Consider the following 9,386-nt stretch of genomic DNA (forward strand, 5'->3'; position numbering starts at 1 on the left):
GTTTGTTGGTGATGTGGACACTAAGGAACTTGAAGCTCTCAACCTGCTCCCCTACAGCCCCGTCGATGAGAATGGGGGCGTGCTCGGTCCTCCTTTTCCTGTAGTCCACAATCATCTCCTTAGTCTTGGTTACGTTGAGGTATAGGTTATTATGCTGGCACCACCCTGCCAGGTCTCTGACCTCCTCCCTATAGGCTGTCTCGTCGTTGTCGGTGATCAGGCCTAGCACTGTTGTGTCGTCTGCAAACTTAATGATGGTGTTGGAGTCGTGCCTGGCCATGCAGTCATGGGTGAACAGGGAGTACAGGAGGGGACTGAGCACGCACTCATGGGGGGCCCCATTGTTGAGGATCAGCGTGGCAAATGTGTTCCTACCCTCACCACCTGGGGGCGGCCTGTCAGGAAGTCCAGGATCCAGTTGCAGAGGGAGGTGTTTAGTCCCAGGATCCTTAGCTTAGTGATGAGCTTTGAGGGTACTATGGTGTTGAACGCTGAGCTGTAGTCAATGAATAGCATTCTCACATAAGTGTTCCTTTTGTCCAGGTGGGAAAGGGCAGTGTGGAGTGCAATAGAGATTGCATCATCTGTGGATCTGTTTGGGCGGTATGCAAATTGGAGTGCGTCTGGGGGTCCGGGAAAGTGGTGTTGATGTGAGCCATTACCAACCTTTCAAAGCCCTTCATGGCTACGGATGTGAGTGCTATGGGTCTGTAGTCATTTAGGCAGGTTGCCTTTTTTTTGGGCACAGAGACTATGGTGGTCTGCTTGAAACATGTTGGTATTACAGACTCAATCAGGGACATGTTGAAAATGTCAGTGAAGACACCTGCCAGTTGGTCAGCACATGCCCGGAGCACACATCCTGGTAATCCGTCTGGCCCCGCAGCCTTGTGTATGTTGACCTGTTTAAAGGTCTTACTCATGTCGGCTACGGAGAGCGTGATCACACAGTCGTCCGGAACAGCTGATACTCTCATGCATGCCTCTGTGTTGCTTGTCTCGAAGCGAGCATAGAAGTGATTTAGCTCGTCTGGTAGGCTCGTGTCACTGGGCAGCTCACAGCTGTGCTTCCCTTTGTAATCTGTAATAGTTTACAACCCCTGCCACATAAGACGAGCGTCAGAGCCGGTGTAGTATGATTCAATCTTAGCCCTGTACTGACGCTTTGCCTGTTTGATGGTTCGTCGCAGAGCATAGCAGGATTTCTTGTAAGCTTCCGGGTTAGAGTCCCGCACCTTGAAAGCGGCAGCTCTACCCTTTAGCTCAGTGCGACTGTTGCCTGTAATCCATGGCTTCTGGTTGGGGTATGTACGTACAGTCACTGTGGGGACGACGTCCTCGATGCACTTGTTGATAAAGCCAGTGACTGATGTGGTGTACTCCTCAATGCCACCGGAAGAATCCCGGAACATGTTCCAGTCTGTGATAGCAAAACAGTCCTGTAGTTTAGCATCTGCTTCATCTGACCACTTTTTCATAGACCGAGTCACTGGTGCTCCCTGCTTTAATTTTTGCTTGTAAGCAGGAATCAGGAGGATAGAGTTGTGGTCGGATTTACCAAATGGAGGGTGAGGGAGAGCTTTGTACACGTCTCTGTGTGTGGAGTACAGGTGATCTAGAATTTTTTTCCCTCTGGTTGCACATTTAACATGTTGATAGAAATTTGGTAGAACTGATTTAAGTTTCCCTGCATTAATGTCTTACAAATAATTGTATGTGTGGGGTACGGACATGAGGTAGTCATTCAAAAACATATTAAACACAGATTGAGTCCATGCAATTTATTATCAGACTTTTAAACATACGATTAAAGATAAACTTCTCCTTAATGCAAACGCTGTGTCAGATTTAAAAAAGGCTTTACAGCAAAAGCACACCATGCGATTATGTTAGGTCAGCACCTAGCCACAGAAAACCATACAGCCATTTTCCAACCAAAGAGAGGTGTCACAAAAGTCAGAAATAGCGTTCAAATGAATCACTTACCTTTGATGATCTTCATCTGGTGGCACTCCCAGGTATCCATGTTAGACAATACATTTTCGTTTTGTTCGATAATGTCCCTCTTTATGTCCAAATACCTCCGTTTTGTTGGTGCGTTTAGTTCAGAAATCCAAATGCACATTGCGCACTCTCAAGACGAAAAGTTTAAAATGTACAATAAAGGTTAGTAGAAACATGTCAAACGATGTTTAAAATCAATCCTCAGCTTGTTTTTGTCATAAATAATCAAAAATATTTTAACCGGACAAAAGCTTTGTCAATAGAAAAGGAGAAACAAGAAAGGCGCGTTCCCGATCACTCCCAGGACTCATGTCTGGAAATTTCCACTGGCCTCTCATTGAAAGTGCTGTATCTCCCTCATTTTTCAGAGTAAAAGCCTGAAACAATGCCTAAAGACTGGCCACATGTAGAGGAAGCCATAGAGATTGCGAACTGGGTCCTACGTCTTTGTATAGTGGATAGGCTTTCAATGGAAAAACAGCCTTTCAAAATAATAGTACTTCCTGGTTGGATTTTCCTCAGGTTTTTTGCTTGCCATATCAGTTCTGTTATACTCACAGACATTATTTTAGCAGTTTGGAAACTTTAGTGTGTTTTCTATCCAAATCTACTAATTATATGCATATCCTAGCTTCTGGGCCTGAGTTTGGGCACGCTTTTCATCCAAAATTTCGAATGCTGACCCCTACCCTAGTGAAGTGTAACCACATTTCTACTCCTGAACTTGTTTAGGCTTGCTGTAACACAAGAGTTGAATACTTATTGAATCAAGACATTTCAGCTTTAAATGTTTTATTCATTTGTAAAACATTCAAAAAACATAATTCCAGTCTGACGTTAATTGGGTATTGTGTGTAGGCCAGCGCCAAAATCATCTACATTTAATAAATTTGAAATTCAGGCTGTAACACAACAAAATGTGGAAAAAGTCAAGGGGTGTGAATACTTTCTGAAGGCACTGTACATATTTCCTTTGTCTGTGATCACAGACATGACAGAATATGGTAGGTGGAAGCCAAGTTTCCTCAATACTCTGTGTTTGCTTATCAAATTGAGTCAGATCAGTTGATAGACTAAATGTGGGAAGGAGGAAGCGGTTAAAAAATACTGAAGCACAGTGTGCCGTCATTCAATACAGAGTACACATTCCACATTGTTCAGAGCAACAGACGGGTTACAGTTATTCAACTGACAGTCCAGTACAACATTGGTGCCCAAAGACCAATAAAAGCATGCACAACTTGTCGTACTTTAACACGAATGGGGTATGGCAGCCAACGACCTTAGAGTTCCACTTCTTTCATTAGAAAACAAGAAACTTCGGTTGCAGTGGGCTAAGGAACGAAAACACCGGAGAATTGGAAAAACTGCCTGGTCTGATGGCTGTTTCAGACGGATGGGAGGACTAGGGTATGGAGAACAACACATGAGTACTTGGATCCATCGTGTCAACATTGCAGGCTGGTGGTGGTTGTGTGATGGTGTGGGGTGTGTGGGGTGTGGGGTGTTTTCATTTCAAGTGGAGCAGCTTTTGAATGCCACAGGATATCTGAACCATAGGGATTTGTTGCACCTTAATTGGGGAGAACAGGCTTGTGGTAATGACTGGAGCAGAATTAGTGGAATGGTAACACATACATCAAACACATGGTTTCCAGGTGTTTGATGCCATTCCATTTGCTCTGTTCTGGCCATTATTATGAGCCGTTCTCCCCTCAGCAGCCTCCTGTGATCTGAACATCATTGCCAATCATGTGAATCCCTTCATGGCAGCAGTGTTTCTGTCTGCGATTTGAGTTTTTCAGCAGGATAATGCCACAAGGCTCTTTGCCCAAGAATGGTTCCACGAACTTGAAAGTGAATTCAGCTTACTGCAGTGGCCTGCCGAGTGACCAGATCTCAATCCAATTGAGCATCTGTGGGATAAGATGGAACGAGCTATTTGGAGTAGAGATTCACTACCAGCCAATTTGACACATCTCTGGGGAGCATTTTAATCAACATGGGACAGAATCCCTGTGAAACGCTTTCGACATCTTGTAGAGGTCATGCCCCGATGAGTTTAGGATATTTTGAGGGCAAAAGAGGGTTCAACTCAATATTCATGTTCATTGTTTTTGTCAAAATTGCTCAAGCTCAGTAAATTTGCTTGGCAATCATTGATGGACAGAAATATTTAAACCTTGTCTCTGATTGATTTTCAGCCAGTTTTAAGTCAAGACTGGGTCACTCAACACCTCTTTAAAAGCCATTCTGGTCTATCTTCGGCTTTAAAATGTGTGGTTTTGTCCCAGTAAAAAATACAACTCTATCCCAGCGTTAGGTATTCAGAATACTCCTTTCATATTTGTTTTTTCTGACAAACTCTCCAGTCCCTGCCGGTGACAAGCATAGCCAGAACATGATATTGACACCACAATACTTGACAATACAGAGGGTTTCACTCTATACTGTGTTAAATTGGATTTGACCAAAATCTTACATATTCAATTTTTTATTTAGGCCACAAAGATCAGACTACCTTCTTTTCACTTTGTTATACTGGCTGGTGATGTGGAGTGAATGCAATGTTGTTAATCCACCCATTACAAGGCAATACTGACATTAAACAAAGCATTATTCTAGTCATATAGATTCTGAGGTTAATTTACAAGGCAAAGCATGGACAAAGAGATGCTTACTAGGCCAGAAGCCTAGAAGCTTAGGCAATTAGAATTGATCATACAACCTTCCTCCGTGGACCTGATACAGGATAAGGGAGAAAACAAAGGCATTTAATTCCATTTATAACACCTGAAGGTGTAACCTTTCAACCATAAAACCAACCACCTTTGACCAATCAAATGATACCAAGTTTACAGTGTAACCTGACCACCAATGCCCAATCTCCACAGGGTGTCACAGCATTTAAAGGCTTGTGTGGGAGATGAAACCAATGTAAATGTGATAGAATTCCTGAGAGGACAATAAAAATAATTTGCATAATGGAGTAATTCAGAATTCACCCTGTACAGATACAAGTTACCACAGAGATAATACATCCATGTAGGTAGAATCAGATTTGTCCTATGTGAACACATTTCAGATAGATACCAAACATGGATACTATATCATTATTCTATCACTCATTCAATAGTCAGTCCTCTGGATACTGTAACAGAGAGATACATTTTGGCCCCTCAGAGGGGGAACGGCTGACTAGTTCTTGGGAATGGTCCATTCCTTGTGTTCCTGGACGAGCCTACACTAGAACCCAGGTATTTTCATAAATCTATAACCTCCCAAAACTCGTCCAGAGACTCTAGAAGCAGCAGGAACTGAGTGTGAACGTTGCCCAGAGAACTCTGTGTGAGTAACAGAACACAACGGCTATGACAACCTAAACCAGTTTTCAAATGTGGGGGTGGACACTTCTCAATAAAGAAATTAATTGGCCTAATTGAGAAAAATAATAATTCATTAATATAATTATGCCCGTACAAATTAGATAGTCATGATTTGCAGAAAGATTTGCATCTATAGATAGGTCTGGTCTTGGAGAGAATTACTGTACATGTTGACTAATCATTTTCTCTGTATTAAAATGACCACAATTATAACTTCAGACAACTAGCTGTCTCAACCACGTAAGTTGTATCTAACGGTTGGGAAAATCTTTTTGCCTAAATTTGTAAGGTGAAGATGACATATCAGACTACCACGAGATAGTATCACATAGACAAACATGATTTACAAAATTATTCTACTCTTTATTAAGTTTTTAATGGAGGCAGAGGCTCAACAAATCTAATTCCCTTGAACAAATTATTTGATTAGACTAGCTCTCTCCCCCACCACCACGACACACTAAAGAGGGAAACCCGACAGAAGTGAGAAGGAGAGAGAAAAAAGAAAGAGAGAGAAATGAACCAAAATTATGGGTCATTGTGCCAGCACAGTGCACACAATTTAGCATCGCACAGGTGCAGAGACTCCGCAATTACTGGCCAATTAATGCCAGTGGCGTGATTATGGTTATGGCTCCATAGAAATACAGTGGACCCAGTAAAAGAGGGCTTGGTAACTGAATTCCTGCTGGATTTGAGTGGCAGGATGTAAGAGTGTCTGTGGAAAGCTTAGATTCGCTCAGTGCTCCTTGAGTGCCTTAATTAAGCCTCTTCATCTAGCACTGAGTAAAGACAGATCTATCCTCACTACATGCTAAACTACTGAGGAAACGGGAGTATAACTGTACCTACTAAAACACTGCTAATAAAAGCAATCATCTAGCAGGTTTCAAATGGAGTAATTCAGTACGAATGGATACCTAAAGCCTTTATAATGATGGCTTGTGTGGACATTGAGGGAACAGTGACGTATGTGCCTGGGTTTTCTTCACCTGGCTGACGACAGGTATGATTCTAACCCTGTACTCCAATCCTTTATGACTGGTAGGTCTGGCACGTACGTGTGTACACGCACGGACTCACACACACAGACTGCCTGGCTGAGGTTGTTCATGCTGTGCCACACCTGCAGTGGTGGGTCTGGTGCCCACCGATGGTCCTGCCCACCCACAGTCTGATACAGACAACAATCACCACACACTGTTTTTGAAAAGACACAAAACAGGTATGTAGTATGTACGTATACGCATGCATTGTCTGTCTCTTGTTCTCTCTCTAATGTGCACACAAACTACAGAGTCTTTCTGTCCCTCATTCTATCGCACAAACACGCAGTGTGGCACATCTTGGCCCTGCAACAGAGCAGGCAATAATTACTCATTTAAATGAACATGTCAGGACAGCAGACAGACAAGCCCTTCCCCCACAACACACACGCACCAGATACTATTTTCGCAGCACAGGAGTGATCCATCAGCTGCCCAGCAGGCAGACAGGCTCCATACGGCAGAGCTGTACTGAGCTGGTCTTCTCTGTATGGTTTGCCATGTATCACACACACACACATCAATAAAATACACACACCCACACACACATGTAGAGGCTCACATACAGCACACAGAACGAGAACAGCCGTCAGTGTCTAAGGCTCAATATTACTGTCTGACTGAGAATGTGTGTGTGTGTTGTACCTGTGGTGTCCAGGTCATTGCCGGTGGAACAGGTACCTCTGCGAAGCACTCTGTGGCCTCTACATAGTGCTGTGAATTGGAGGGGAACATGCCTTAACACCCCTCCATGGGTACCTGTTAGCAATACTGTACAGTACACACTAAATATAGCTTATGAGCATAGTTTTCTTTTGCTATTTTACCTGTTGCTTTCTCACGACCATTTTTCAGAAGTTAAACCACGCCCTGTCCTTAACATCTCTTTCTTCATTTCTCTCCATATCATCCTTTCCCAGCCTGCCTGCCCCCCACCCCCCGACCCCACCCCAGCCACAACTCTCTATGCCAACCCCTACCTTCTATCCTCTGACTTGGGTAGGGGAGAGGGGCGGGCGAGGAAGCTGGGCCACAGGGGGAATTTTTACTCAGAGATGGGGGCTGACTGGTGGGCACGCGGGCATTTGGGCACAGGGTGAAACCAACCACCTCCTCTGGATATCATCAGGGCCAGCTACCCACCAAGCTGCGATGATGCCATCCGTCTCAGCACTCTCTAACCCAGCACTGCCACCCTGCTATACCCAGAATATGGCCGCTATCGCCAACCAAGATGTGCTCAAAGTGATCTAGATGTTGTACCTCCTCCATGCCCTTCTTAATCATTTTAAGAGGACCACAGAGATGTATTTCTACTAGATATGCCCACATGGTCTTATCTCACTCCTCTCCTCTGGTTTTGGAGGGTTGTATCATACCACTGAGTGTCTAAAGTGGATATCTCTACACTCCCATCTCACAGCGTGTTGGCACCTCTCACACAGAATTCCGCCAAAGTATGTTTGCCCTAGATATGTCTTTTAACACAAGTACTTTATTTTAATACATGGATATTTGACTGTAATGTGTAAGAGTATGTCTTGTTTTTTTATATTGACTGTTAACTTACAATGTGTGTGTTTTCTCAATTCAGGCTTTAGTTAGTTTAACTGTAAGTGTACATGTGTGTGAGAATAGACTATCATAGCATACAATGAGTGTACAAAACAATAGGTACAACTTCCTAATATTGAGTTGCACCCCCCCCCCCTTTTGCCCTCAGAACAGCCTCAATTTGTTGGGGCATGGACTCTTCAAGGTGTCGAAAGCGTTACACAGGGATGATGGCCCATGTTGTATCCAATGCTTCCCACAGTTGTGTCAAGTTGGCTGGATGCCCTTGGGGTGGTGGAAAATTCTTGATATACACGGGACAGCGTTTCAGTTTTTGACACACTCAAATCGGTGCACCTGGCACCTGTGCGCCTGGCAGCTACTACCATACCACGTACAAAGGCCCCATTCAAAGGGGGTGCAACTTTGAAATTTGTGTGCATTTTTGTGAATTTGTTAGATACTACATCACTGTGAGAGCTAGGAAGACAGGCATTTCTCTACACCCGTAATAACATCTTCTAAATACTGTATGTGTGTGTGACCAAAAAAATCTGATTTGATTTAAATATTTTGTCTTGTCCATTCACCTTCTAAATGGCACAAAGACACAATCCATGCCTCAATTGTCTCAAGACTTAAAAATATATTTTTTAACCTGTCTCCTCCCCTTCATCTACACTGACTGAAGTGGATTTAACAGGTGACATCAATAAGGGATCAAAGCTTTCACCTGGATTCCCCTGGTCAGTCTATGCCATGGAAAGAGCAGGTGTTCCTAGTGTTTTGTACACAGAGGAGTTCTCAGCCCTAAGTCTCAGTGTGCGGAACTCTGTGTCAATGAACACCAGTGTGGGAACACACAGATATCCGTCACTCAGTTGGTCAGACACATACTGCATACAGAGGGGACGCATTCTCACACACAGGCCGAGTCAGAGGGGTTTAGTTTAGTAGAGGGAATGCACCTTGCTCCCATTATAGCCTATTAATCACTCCCCGAGAGAGGGAGTGGAACATCTACATTAGCGCTGTCCCTGTTCTGCCTCAGATCTCCCCTGATTTAGTGCACCATGTAGAAATCCCCCGTAGGTACAGATCTAGGACCAGCCTACCTTTCCCTAATTCTAACCTTAACCATTAGCGAAGGTAACGTCAAACTGACCTTAGACCAGTGTCTAGACTCTGGGGACTACTTTGTCTTATATTTACAGTGCAGTAATGGCACTGTTTCTGACGGATGCAAGTATGATGCTTGAAAAACGGACACATACATGTACACTGACACGTACTGAACTCAAATCTAGAAATCAGTGGCAACATACAGACACACACACCGCGATGCAACACAGCACTTCGCTCTCCTTTAACCTAGTAAAATACGCACATAATTTAT

At 43.7% G+C, this 9,386-nt stretch overlaps 1 pseudogene; it reads left to right on the top strand.

The window, feature by feature from the left end:
• The window catches only part of LOC139570863 (serine/threonine-protein kinase VRK2-like), a 31,634-nt pseudogene extending 23,702 nt beyond the window's left edge, over positions 1 to 7,932 (top strand).
• Positions 7,933 to 9,386: the final 1,454 nt, after the last annotated feature.

This window comes from Salvelinus alpinus, chromosome 3 (genome assembly GCF_045679555.1).
Source record: "Salvelinus alpinus chromosome 3, SLU_Salpinus.1, whole genome shotgun sequence".
Classification (NCBI taxonomy): Eukaryota; Metazoa; Chordata; class Actinopteri; order Salmoniformes; family Salmonidae; genus Salvelinus; species Salvelinus alpinus.